General features: G+C 38.7%; 1 protein-coding gene across 4 annotated transcripts in view; it reads left to right on the forward strand.

The window, feature by feature from the left end:
* HIVEP2 (HIVEP zinc finger 2) overlaps window positions 1-13,980 on the forward strand; it is a 202,410-nt gene that overhangs the window by 163,578 nt on the left and 24,852 nt on the right. For all 4 annotated transcript variants that reach the window (XM_054024450.1, XM_054024449.1, XM_054024451.1 and 1 more), the window contains one exon: window positions 13,253-13,297. The gene's annotated coding sequence lies outside the window, so the exon portion shown is untranslated. The remainder of the gene's footprint in view (window positions 1-13,252; window positions 13,298-13,980) is intronic.

The following is a 13,980-nucleotide window of genomic DNA, read 5'->3' on the forward strand; positions in this document are numbered from 1 at the left end:
AGATTCTCTGTCATTGGCAATTTTTAAATCAAGATTGGATGTTTTCCTAAAAGATATGCTCTAATTTATATAGGAATGATTTGGGGGGAAGTTCTGTTATACAGGAGGTCAGACTAGATGATCACAGTGGTCCTTTCTGGATTTATAATCTGTGAGAGAAAAGCCCTTGTCTAAAGGGAAAAAAAACCCTAAAATGTTTTTGTCTTATTTATCTTCATCATCTTCCTCTGGGCCAAGTCCTGCTAAGGGAGCAGGAGCCTTTCAGTTGGTCCCCTGCACGTCTTAGATGCACTTACCCTCCCTTCTGCAGAGGACCTGCTGAATACTCTAGCAACCCTAGGGCTGTAAGCCTTGTAGATTGTGGGGGAAGTCTGTACCTTTCTTCCTAGCTCCTCCTCCCACTCCAAGAGAGGAAGATTTCAAGCCCAGCTGATACCTCATTTTCAGGGCTATCAGCTGTTTGGGGGGTTTACATCTCCCCTTTAGGGACCAATAGGACTCACTGTCAGCCATGGAGACCCACCTTAATGCTGTGTAGTCGGGAAGGCTTTGCACATGAGCACAACCTCCCCAATTTAATCTCCGCAGAGCTAGGAGGGGAGTCATGGAAACTGTTGCTTGGCACAGGGAATACCCCCCCACAAGGATTCCACATGCAGTTCACAGCTGTGGAGTCGGAATGGGCTGTGAACTGCTGCCTGGAGTTTGCAGCCCACTGGTTCTGTGCCACAGAGTGAGTATGGGGTAGGATTTGTCCCATACTCAACTGTACTACCTGAGAAAATGTTTTGTGTGTTTTTAAAATCCTAGATTCCTGCACACACACAGTACAGTTAGATTTAAATGTTGTCAATATTCAGTCACATTATGTTTTCATTCGATTTTATCTTCTGTAAAATTTTCTGTTTCCATAAGACTTTAAAAAGATAAAGAGTTAAAAGGACTGGCAACCTATTTCCATTGTCTGATATAATTTTAGCTCTGACTGCTTGGCTGAGGCAATAAATTCAAAATCTGGTCACTGTGCCTTCAACATTATAATTTAAGTGCCAAATTGTGGCATTGGGTATGTGGCTCCTATTAACTTCATATATATCTACAGCCAGAGCATGGCCCCAAGTATTTAAAGATTACTAATAATTATTTTACATTCATATTCCCTCCTACATAATAATATTGCTGTTAATTTCAGATCAGAATTTCATTGGCTGTAGAATAACAGCATCATCTAATTTTTCTTGCATCACGATGTTTATCTGTTCTGGTAAAAAAAAAACCATCACTATCTATTACCATTTACTGCTAAGGGAGAGGATAGGAAGGCAAAGCTATGATTAGGCACAAACAATGGCGTTACCAGAAGGAGTTAATCACATGCATCAAGAAGAGAATATACTCCTAAATTTCCCATTAGAGTTAATGTTAACCAAATGAACATATTACTTTCAGTTAAGTTTGTTTTATTTTAAAATATTGACAAAATAAAAATATAACGCCAGAATAATCATTTATTTGCATCAATAATGATTTATATTGCACACTTCCCTCTCCCCCCCCCCCCCCCCCATTTACTGTGAATTCTGTATTTGTGATCAGCTGTACATTTTTGTTTAACTTCAGGTCAGAAATGATTGATGTGAGGTATTTGTATCCACAGAAGAGGAATGAATAATAATGAAACAAAACCCCCATGCAGACATAAGCAAAAGGAGTCACAAGATTAAGTAGAGTCATAATTGTAGAAAAGAACACTTTCTTGCACAGCTCATTTGAAAAAGGTACTTCCAGCAATACTTTTGCCCTAGTACACTTCAAACAATTACAGAGATTCTTAAGGGACCTCTAATCTTGACTGACTTATCTTTACATTAACAAGGCATGAGCGTCCAAAAGTGTCAAGGTATAGCCAAGGGATGATGCCTTGACGATCTGGGCTGTAAAGCCATTGACAATTTTATAAGATGTAATATATAAAATTTTCAAAGTTCGTGCCACCCACCTATTATGGGTGGAAGACAGTGGGGCTGGAAATCTCAGTGTGACTGATCTGTAACCCTGTACGCACTGAGCAAAGTCAGCCGATCTACATCCAGTGTAGAAATCATCCATGACTCATACCAACCCTCAGATTTCCGGGCATAGGGCGGTTACTTGGCTACAGCTATGTACAGTCGGTTGAGAATACTGCAATTTAGCTTAACAAAGAGACAGTTAAGGGGTCACTTGATTACAGTCTATAAGTACTTATATGGGGAACAAATATATGAAAGTGGGTTCTTCAGTCTAGCAAAGAAAGGTATAAGTTTAATGGAGATATCCCATCTCCTAGAACTGGAAGGGACCTTGAAAGGTCATCGAGTCCAGCCCCCTGCCTTCACTAGCAGGACCAAGTACTGATTTTGCCCCAGATCCCCAAGTGGCCCCCTCAAGGATTGAACTCACAACCCTGGGTTTAGCAGGCCAATGCTCAAACCACTGAGCTATCCCTCCCCCCCCCAACATGATCCAATGGCTGGAAGTTGGAGCTAGACACATTCAGACTGGAAATAAGGTGTACCTTTTTAATGGTGAGAGTAATTAATCAGTGGAACAATTTACTAAGGGTTGTGATGGACTCTCCATAGCTCACCATTTTTAAATCAAGGTTGACTGTTGTTCTAAAAGATCTGCTAAGAGAATTATTTTGGGGAAATTCTTTGGCCTGTGTTATAGAGGCAGTCTGACAAGATGATCACAATGGTGCCATCTGGCCTTGGAATCTATGAATCTCTGCAAGCTCTTGAGTGCTAATCCCAACTCTTGCCATTCTGTGCCTCAATATCCCCAAGCATAAAATGGGAATAGTACTTAACTCTCTGAAGATTCATTTGTTTGTTAATATTTTTATAGAGCTTTGAAAATCCCCAGTCTTATAAACATACCTGAGCACAGTGCTTACTACGCTGAGTAGTTCCATTGGGTCGGATTGTCATTTACACTATGCAGAGGCAGTGCTAGACCATTGAGGGCCCTAAACAGGACTATTTTGCCCCCATCACAATCATAATTAATTATTAATAAAAAGCGAATGGAGCCCCCTTGAGCTGCTCAGGCCCCCTAAGCAATTGCTTAGTTTGCTTATGCCTAGTGCCGGCTCAGATACTAAGGTCACTTTACTCCACTTCTGCAGTGTAAAGAGATCTTAAAGTGGGAGTGAATTATATTCTAGAGTGGTGTAATGCAGCCTTAGTGTACAGTAGAACCTAAGAGTTACAAACACCTTGGGAATGGAGGCTGTTCGTAACTCTGAAATGTTTGTAACTCTGAACAAACCGTTTTGGTTGTTCTTTCAAAAGTTTACAACTGAACATTGCCTTACTACAGCTTTGAAACTTTTCTATGCAGAAGAAAATGCGGCTCTTAACCATCTTAATTTAAATGAAACAAGAACAGAAATAGTTTTCTTACTTTGTCAATGTTTTTAAACTTTCCCTTTATTTTTTATTAGTTTACGTTTAGCACAGTACTGTATTGTATTTGCTCTTTTTTCGGTTTTTTTTTTTTTTGGTCTCTACGACTGCCTGATTGCGTACTTCTGATTCCAAATGAGGTGTATGATTGACAGATCAATTAGTAACTATAGTGTTTGTAACTCTGAGGTTCTAATGTAAATGAGACTTGAGACCATTGTGTTTTCAGGATTGGTCATTCACTGGTCTACTGCATGTGATTATGTCCTCCTCTAGTAACTAATCCTAGTGAGTATTTGGCCTTCTATTTTCTTGCAGGTAAAGACTTCTTTAGTTCAAGTGATAGTGGGCTTGGTGCGTAAGGTCTAGGTTTTGATCCCCCCCCTCCTCCACTTGAAACAGTGTGATGAAATATATTTGTAAAATGGCCATGCTACAGTGTTTAAATGTGCCTTTGCTTGGTGAGCAAAAGGGAAGTATTGTTTCAAGTGCTTTTCTGAATCTATTTCATACTCTAATTGACTATCCATTGGGAACTTTTGTTAAAGAGCTGTTGGCTATTTCCTGTGAGATGTTAGAGTATAAATCCCCTGTATGTTTTCTATGCTGTTTTGTCACATATTAGTTCTTCGGCCAGCCTTTAAGTGCTCTGAGTGAAAAGCAGCAACTTTAAGAACTGTATCTTTTTTCCCTTTAGTATAGCTCATGTTCTCAAGTTAAATTTAGAAAGAGGAAGCTGTTTTGCATAAAGGTAGGATTGTTTTTAAAACAAATAAAGTTGGTATTAGACTTGCCAAATAGACACACAAGTTCATACGCGGTGGGTAGTCCTGGCTATTTTTAGGCTTTGTATTTGGCTCATTTATTTATTTTATTTATATTTAGACACACCTTCAGTGTACATTCAGTTACATTCAAACTGCTTCCTGAGTCTGTATGAAACTTGCAATTACAGGAGGAGTAGAGCTTGTCAGGTGTTGTCATTTATTATGCATTGCAAATGGCTTATTTCAAGCAGGAAGAACAAAGCTTAATAAAAAAAGACAAGCATTCTCTTAATAATTTGCCCTTTGCAACAACAGACCCTTATCTGATCACCCACGCTCATCTGGCTGCTGACGCTGTTCTTCCTTCATCTGCAAGAGCTATTTTTACACCTTTTGTGTCTTTTGAGGAACCAATTGGGCATGCTGGCTTGCAGTGATTCACCATCTCCAAGTGAACAGGGTGTCCTAAAATGTTGCAAATGGGGTGGGGGTGGAGGGTGTATCTAAATAAGCAAGCTAATTAGTTCTTTTAGGTGTTCTGAGTGCTAAAACACAGCAGCAGAGTCTAATTAAAATAGAGTATGTGCTTTTTGTTGGCAACACAGCGACTCTCTCCCAAAGAATATTAACTAATTAGTATTTGTACAGAGTTCTGAGGATACAAAGCACTATATATGTGCTATTCCTAGTTCTGCCACTGACCTGCTGTGTCACTTCATGGGTCTGTGCCTCAATTTCCCTGTTCTAAAGTGGGAAGGATGATATTTACTTTCATTTGAAAAGCACTGTGAGGTCTGTGGATCAAAAACATTATATAAGTAAGGGGAAGATCCTAAGCTGGTATAAATCACCTTAGCTTGACTGAGTACAATGGGTGTTGCCCTAGAGTGTTCCCTAGAGACACAGAGCTATAAACAGTGCCTACTGTATACCTAGAAGCCTGGAGCTTAGACGCATGTGGGACCAGGCGTTTGGGTACATTTCCAATAGACTGCTGACTGTCCAGGAGGGTGGGAGGGATTGGGCTAGGTTATAACAGAGAGCTGCCCATTTTCCTATGCAACTGAATTCTGTGTTTCCTCTAAAAAGTGGCACTCACGTTAATTAATAGTGCTGGTTAATGTTCTGTTTTTGTCGGGTGTAGTTTAGAAATCCGCGTAACTTCAAACAGTAAAATACTGAATTTACCTGGTTTCATACTTTGAAAGGCCTATATATTTTTACATAATGTGTAGAATGTTTATCTCAAATGAGGATTACCAGTTGCAGTAGACCAATCACAACTGACTATTATACATGCTGGCTTGCAGCAATTCATGCATCAGGATAGCCTAAAAGGTTGCTACGATGATATATACCATGGGTGGCCAAACTGCACCGCATGTGGCTCTTTTACAGTTAAAGTGCGGCTCCTGGAGACCACCACCCCATTCTCTGCCTACCAGACTTGAGGGTGGGGGGAGGGAAGGGGAGCTCGGGGCTTCTGCCCTGCTCTGGAGTGGTGGGGTTGGGGGTTTCTGCCAGAGATGACTGATGCCTGCTGAGAGTGGGGGGCACAATGTAAAGGTGTTGCCACAGGTTGACTGTGTGTTGTGTGAAAAAATACTTCCTTTTGATTGACTTAAACCTGCTGCTTATTAATTTCATTTGGTGACCACTAGTTCTTCTGTTATGAAAAGGAGTAAATAACACTTCCTTATTTACTTTCTCCACACCAGTCATGATTTTATAGACCTCAATCAGATCCCCCCTTAGTCGTCTCTTTTCTAAATTGAAAAGTCTAAGTCTTATTAATCTCTCCTCATATGGCAGCAGTTCCATACCCCTAATCATTTTTTGCTGTCCTTTGCTGAACCTTTTCCAATTCCAATATATCTTTTTTGAGATGAGGCGACCACATCTGCACGCAGTATTCAAGATGTGAGCGTACCATGGATTTATATAGAGGCTATATGATATTTTCTGTCTTATTATCTATCCCTTTCTTAATGGTTCCCAACATTCTGTTTGCTTTTCTGACTGCTGCTGCACATTGAGTGGATGTTTTCAGAGAACTATCCACAATGATTCCAAGATCTCTTTCTGTAGTGGTAACAGCTAATTTAGACCCCATCATTTTATATGTATAGCTGGGATTATGTTTTCCAATGTGCATTACTTCGCATTTATCAACACTGAATTTCATCTGCCATTTTGTTGCCTAGTCACCCAGTTTTGTAAGATCCTTTTGAAGCTCTTCGTACATGAGAGAGAGAATGCTTCGTGTCACCTCAGAGCCTTGGTCCTGTCCACTGTCCCATCTCCAGCTGTGGCCATCACTTCAGAGGAAGGAGACCAAAAAAACCCCAGTATACATTTTGGAGGAAAAGTAGGGGGAGTAAATTCCCTTCCTGGCCCCTGCAGGTGACCATGGAAACAACAGAAAAACTCAATGGGAACAGGATTGGTCACAAGTGTGCAAATAATCTTGTTTTTATAGACAGTGAGCTCAGGATTTAGTAAACAACCCTAAGATTTAAAATAAGATTGTACACAATGATTGGTATATGTGAAAAAGTGAATGAAGGACCAGATTCTGCAAACATTTATTCACAGGTGTAGTTCATACTCATGTGATGAGTTCTGTTGAAGTCAGTAGGTCTAGTTAGATGAGTAAGTGTTTGTAGGATCAGGCATCAGTACTTTAGTGTGAAATGTGAATTGCTTATTTTGATATATGAGAGGAGAGGAGGCATAGATGTTTTTAAATTATACAATTATCTTTGCTAATGGATAATTTTTAGTTTAAAAAAAATCTCACTTTCATTAAAATGCAGCAATTATCTCTGTTTAAAAAAGATTAAAATGTGATTTCACTTCATATATTTTTCTATATATTTTTGCTCTAAAAATTATGCTATATTTCCACAAATAAATTGTAAAAAATCTTTTGGGTAAAATTTGGGAATACTCACTGTTTTACAGGAGAGAAACTTTACCAGGATACAAAAATTGCTTTCCCCAGTAGAAATATTGAAACTTCACCCTGGCCAAATTTGCAATGTTTTTTGTGTGAAAATTAACAACTCTTCCAGTATTTATATGAGAAATTTAGACATATGAAAAAATCTGTAACATTCATAAATCCATTCTGCTAACATTATCAGTCTAAACTCTTTAAGATATTGGTTGTCCTCTTTAATGTATATCAAGTGTGGGTAATTTGGAGAACGAGTATATATTGTTTATACACTAACATTTTGGTTCTCCTTTCTTTTGACCTTCAGAATTGCCACTAAATTCATGCATTTATTTCATCTGTCACTTGAAAAGTGCGAAATTTTTCTCAGATTAACATATTTCTCTGCATTTAGGGTTTTTTTTTTTTAATTCTTTCCCTAATCTCATGTACTTTTTCCAACTCTTCCGAGTACATATAGTGGAATATGCTACATGAGTCCCATTTTTCCACAAGTTTGAGTTATCCAATTTATTAGGATTTGTGTTGTTATAAAAATCCCACCAATGACTCATGTCTATCAAATCTGCAGTTGTTCCAACAGAACTTTTTAAAGTGCACATGGGCAATTATTGATGTTTTACCCATCAATTTTCATGCTTTAACTTATTCTCAAGGGAAATAAGTAGCCATGTGAGAAGATTAACTATTTACACAGTTCCCTCATTTAGCTACATATCTGCATAATCCCAGTTTTTCTGCTATGTGTACAGCTAGATTTAATATGTCCTTTTTGGAACATGGTCAACCAGGACAGTTAAGTGCAGTATTATCTGATAGGCTCAAATACCTCAGGGAAACTGTTCCAGAGTGATCTGCATGGCTAGATTAGGCAATCAGATGCAAAATATTTACCCCCTCTTTTAAAAGCAATGTGATCAGAAAGATCTATGAGCTGTTAATTGACTGACAAGGTTGTGTGTACTGCAGGCTGTTTTGCCATCTCTCTGATAGCAGTTATTTGATCAATTCAAGGAGAAGAACTGTGGTTAATTTGGGAACTTTTACCAATAAAGGAAGTATTTTAGATGAATTTGGCTCCTATGTAGCTTTTTTTTTTTCCTTTCTTATTTTTTTTGAGCAATCATCCTGTGGAAATAAGTCTGTGTTCAGTTGGACTCTGGCAACGTGTACGCTTTTTTTATACATATTTTCCATCCGGTAGTAATGTGTACATTATGTGTGATGCTCGGGCAGGAAATAGTGATGTACTTTGAGTGAGCAATCCTTGTCATTATAGTGAAAAGGTCAATGGTAAATCAGGTCTGCTGTAGTATGACTTCTTAAAATACCCTCAACTTAAGTTTAAAGGGAGGCAGCTGTACTTTTAAAATTATATTTGTGATATTTAATTTAGCAAGAATTGTGTGTTTGGCTGCAGCTGGGCTGTGAGCATCTATAACGCAAGCCAGGATCCAATAACCACCAAAAATCTACATCTCCCTGCAACCAAGCAACTCAAGATTTAGCACAATGTGCTGTTCACTTTTCCTTTGTGAACATTCTGGAGGTGACGGATTCATTTATTCCCAGGTCACAGCAGTTAAGTTCAAACTGTTATTTGTTACAATTTAAAGCTAAATAAGGACCAAATTCTGCTTACAGTGTAAATCTGGAGTTACCTCTGTGGCTTTAATGTTAATGGCTTCAGATTCACAGTAGTGTGATTTAGGGAAGAATTTGGCCCTTAACTTAAGATGCCATTGAAGTAATTTGGCTCTTTTTCTAGAAGTTTTCAAATAAATCCTCATGCTTGTGTCCACAGCCCCTTGAAGTCAATGGAAAGACTTCTGTGGACTTAAATGGGCTTTGGATCAGGCCCACAGAATGGATATAAACCTCTCCTCACTGCCATGGCAATGTGCCTGATCCCTAATTTGGAAGGATCACATCCAAAACAGAGAGTAATTCCTTCTCTATGCCCATTTATCCCTTGGCCTTTATAACTTTATACTGAAACTTCCAACAAGGGTGCAGAGTGCTGCAAGTTGAGATGGATTTTCTGAAATTGACACCTGTCTACTGAGGACTAAACAGAGACCAACTTATTGTATATATACATATCTGTTCTCAGGTAGTCTTTCTTTTAATCAGCACTGACTTCAGTGGCTTAAAGGTAAAAAGCTCTAATTTCTTAGGGCCTGATCCAACACACATTGAAGTAAATAGGGGCCTCTTCATCTACTTTAATGGGATTTGGACTGTTCCCTAATCATCTGAGCCATTCAGCATCCTCTGTTTAGTCATTTGTGATATAATTCCTTGAGCACAACAAGGCTAAAATGAGCTGGGCAAAACCTAAGTAGAAACAAAATAATCAGTTTTATAAATATTAACAGACGTGTACAGCTATTCAACTTTCAGCCTGAAAATTCCAAAATGTTATGCAAAATTTGAAGCAAATTTTAATAACAGCATCTAAATATATGAAATGTGCCTGTTAGAAAGTTAGATGATATGCCAATGCTGCTTTTACAAATACAAAATCTGGCCTTAGAACCCACAAATTACTGTGCACACAAAATTGCATACACAAATAATTGTGAATAAAATCCTGGAACCAGCATGCAGTCCTGGGATTCCAGAGAGTCTAAGGGCTGGTCTACACTGGGGGAGGGGATCGATCCAAGTTACGCAACTTCAGCTACGCGAATAGCGTAGCTGAAGTTGAAGTATCTTGGATCGAATTACCTGAGGTCCACACGGCGCAGGATCGACGGCCGCGGCTCCCCCGTCGACTGCGCTACTGCCGCTCGCTCTGGTGGAGTTCCGGAGTCGACGGTGAGCACGTTCGGGGATTGAAATATCGTGTCTTAACGAGACGCGATATATCAATCCCGGATAAATCGATTGCTACCCGCCAATATGGCGGGTAGTGAAGACGTACCCTAAGTATTTCAGAGTTGGTACTTCAATCTCTATGACCCTGATCTTGTAATTGGATCTGCTAGTGCAGTCCCCTAAACTCATGACTTCATTGGGAATCCCCAGAGGTGTGTGCCCACATTGATCAGATTGAAAGACTGGGCTCTAAGATTCTCCCCTTGTAATTCAGGTATGTTTGTTTAATGACAAGTGTACAATCAAATATATATTTTGTTAGCATCCTCAGTAAAGCAATGTTTATTTTGTACATGCATGAAAATGCAAAAATATTATGAAATGAGATTTTATTAAACATTGTGAAGATTAGCCCAGCTCATTTTAACTTACAGATGTTTTCAGTGTTCTTAATATTTCATTGCATTTCAAAGCAACAGTGCTGTGGAATGCCTCTAATGCAATGGCTAGCTTTGGAGAACAGCAACTGAATTCAGTAAAATAAGATAAAATACAGAAATCAAATTGACTGTGATGGAATTAAACAAATGAATAAATTGGGATAGTGTTTTCTAGGGTGAAAAGATAACGACAGTAGTCAAAAATACTCAAATACAAGAGCAGGTAGATTAAAGAGAATATGGTTACTTCAGTTAAACTGAGCTACTTTCTTTAAATTGTATGTGCAAAAGGATTCTGTGGTGTTCCTTCAGAACTGCAGCAAAGGCACAAACATTCTTCTATTCTGAAATAATACAAAACTTTGCCAAGTGCAAGTGACGAGCACAAGTATTTGCATGCATAGCCAGAAACATTCAAATTGTCAGGTAGGATGCCAGCGACAAAACCATAATCAGAAGAGTCTCCTAACCCAAGAATGTTGGAAATATAAAGTAAAAAATCTGTGATCAAGAAGGGGTAAATGTTATCACAAAGCTCAGATATCTGGGCATCTTCTTCATTGTGTTCTTAATAAATATAGGTTGAAGACTGGAGAAACAGAATTCCCCTTGTGATTAGATTATCATCCACGGTGCATAAGAAATTTGTAAACGATAGTCTTCTTTGTTTTGTTTTGGTTTTCTGTGTGTGAATGTAGAGCTCATGAAAGGTGCCATACTGACAACCCCAGAGACAGAATCCATCTGTTTATCCAGGTACAGACAATTTTACAACTTCCACAAACTGGACCCCTAATGCACCTCAGCTCTAAGGTATAGATGTGAGAAGAACAGTCTCCTTGCCCAGGCAGTTCTTGAATTCATAGGCTGCTGATTAGTGCCAATTGTTAAGCCCACTTTTTCAGACCTAATTTAGCTCTGATTTTGTCTTAATTAGTAAGGACTTCAGGTTCAGCTGTATTGTGGCATGTTGCCATAGGACTTTTGTCTACTGGGATCTGGAATATAACTGCCAAACTCATCATGGGCCATCTAAAGCCATCATATGGTAACAATATTCAGTCAACAAATGGCTGTTGATGTGGGTATCATTGGTAGAGCAGAGGGAATTGGGGGAAGGGAGGTTATGCCAAAAGTATTCTATTACTATTCGCTGCCAGGAGTCAAATCCTGAGGTAGATCTTCACTTACGATCAGATCCTCAGTTGCAGACCATACTCAGCTCAAAGATGGCCTTTGTGCTCCGTTACTTCTGAGGCTGGTTGGCAGAAACTAGAGCAACCTGAGGACCCTGCCAGTGCCCCCTGCATAAATACAAGGGTCCTATAGCAGCCAGTACAGCAGCTCTATGCTAAGTATCGCCCTACGGAGTAGAAATTCTCCAGGGGCCAGTTACAGTGGTTTTAGTGCAGCTTTATGCTGGCAGAGCAGCACACACAAATAAGCCTTAATACTGAGCAGGGTCTAACTCTGACTCCGGAGTCAGTAAGAGTTTTTCTGTGTCAGGAACTCAGGAAATACATAAACTTCCAATTTGTTCATTTACAAGGATTGTAATATGAACTACAAGCTGGGAAGCACTGAGAACTGTGATTTACCAAATTTTATTTTAATGCTTTCCAGTACAGCCACTTAATAACTTGCTCTAGTTATGACATTTCAGGTGCTCCATAGTCAAATGAATATTTGTGCCTGGTATATAGCAGAACGGGGCATCCTTGACAAAGGAGTGAGAGGGAATAATGCTCCCTTAAAAGTGCTAAATTCTAGATTTGACAAAAATACAGTTCCCAGTTTCTCAGTAATCTTTTCATGATCGACATTTTCAATTATGTAAAATGAAATGAGACGATAGTTCACTAATGTGGTTTGATGGCTTGGCTATATTTTCACATTATGATAGGAAAACCTGGGCTTGGCCCACTTCCAGAGAGGACCTTACAATTCAAGGCAAATGATGCGCTCTACTTAGCTTGAAGTACAGTTTCTGATCATTGTAGGTGGGCTCATCTCAATAATTCCAGTGGGAGCAAAGTTCTGCCAAAGGTATTAAAGAAAACATGTGTCATTATTATCTGTTCTTTAGCTTGAAATATTGGTAGTTTCTGCATGTTAGATAAATAAGGTGTTTGTCATAGAAGTCTTGCCGATTTGACTTGGCATATCAGTGCTCATCATGGAAGTTGAAGAGAAGGGGTTGCACATGAAAATATGAAAAGTAGGTTTCAAAATATGTTAGTAGAGTACCAGGCCTTTCCGTTTAGGTTAGTAACACATAGTTTAAAGTATCAAAAACAAATTGTTAACTGTGCTAGCAGTGGTCATATTTAAAAGTTGTTGCTAATGTGTGTCTAGAATTGTTTCTCTGATAAAAATGAAAAGGGATTTATTTTTTTTCTGAGAACCATGCTAGCCGAACTAGGCTACAGATAATCCTCCTCATTAGACTATATGCTACTGTTTTAGAGCATGGGTGAAAGAATTTTTTAAATTATTCTGAGAATAATATGGATCTCAGAATAACTTGGATTTTTAACATGGGTCTCCCTATCTACATCGGAAAATCTCTTAAAACTGTGCTAACAACGTTCTTTATTCCAATGCAGTTGTTGCTATCATGGTTCCAGCCACAGTCTGGACACAGTTATCAGGCTCAGGCCTCCAACTCTCCAGGGGAAGCTTCTCGCTCATGACTAGGGGATGGCCAAGTGGATTTGTCAGGCACTGCTTTACATGATAGGAGTTACCATATTTCTCTGTCCAGTGCCAGTTATATATTTCAAGACTTTCTCCTAACTGCATTTGTTTCTTTCACAGGAATATTTAAGACAGTCATGCGTATTAGATGTCTAGAAGATGCAGGTAACATTTTTATTATGGAAAACAAAATTACATCTCTTCCTATCCTGTCCCCACTTTCCTGCTCTTTGCCAATTTTTTTTCAATTCAAGTGCAGTCCTTCAGCCATAGAAATATAATACATTCCATCAGCTTCTTCCCTTCATCTTCCATCTGGTGTGGAATCCTGACTCCCTTTTTCCTTAGCCCTGTTTCATCCTGGAAATATACTATGTTCTGATAATATGACAGCAGAGATCGTGCATTTTTCTTGCGATTCAAGCACTCTGCTTGGATGCATAAATCAGGCCCCTGAGCTTTACTTATTTACAAACAGAACTGTGGAAACCAATTGTACTTAAGCGTATCAAGTGCTGAAACCTGGTTAGATACTATGCAGTTCTAAATTACTTTTAAATATGACATGCTTAAGTGTCATAAATGTAGTTTTTAAACTACAGTTGTCATCAGTAATTCTTCTCTAGCAATATACTCTGACTAAAAGGTACGCTAGTGTTTTAGCTTATATTTTAAATGCCTTTTTTTTTTTTACAAAAAAATTATGTAACGTATTTAATTATTTACTGCCGATTGTTTACAAATAATGTAAAAGGTTGTAATCTACATTTTCTTGTGCAAGGCAATTATGTGATCTAATGATAAGAGCAGGTTACTGAGAGTTAGGACTCATCTCATAAAGACAAGGA

This window comes from Malaclemys terrapin, chromosome 3 (assembly GCF_027887155.1).
Source record: "Malaclemys terrapin pileata isolate rMalTer1 chromosome 3, rMalTer1.hap1, whole genome shotgun sequence".
Lineage (NCBI taxonomy): Eukaryota > Metazoa > Chordata > Testudines > Emydidae > Malaclemys > Malaclemys terrapin.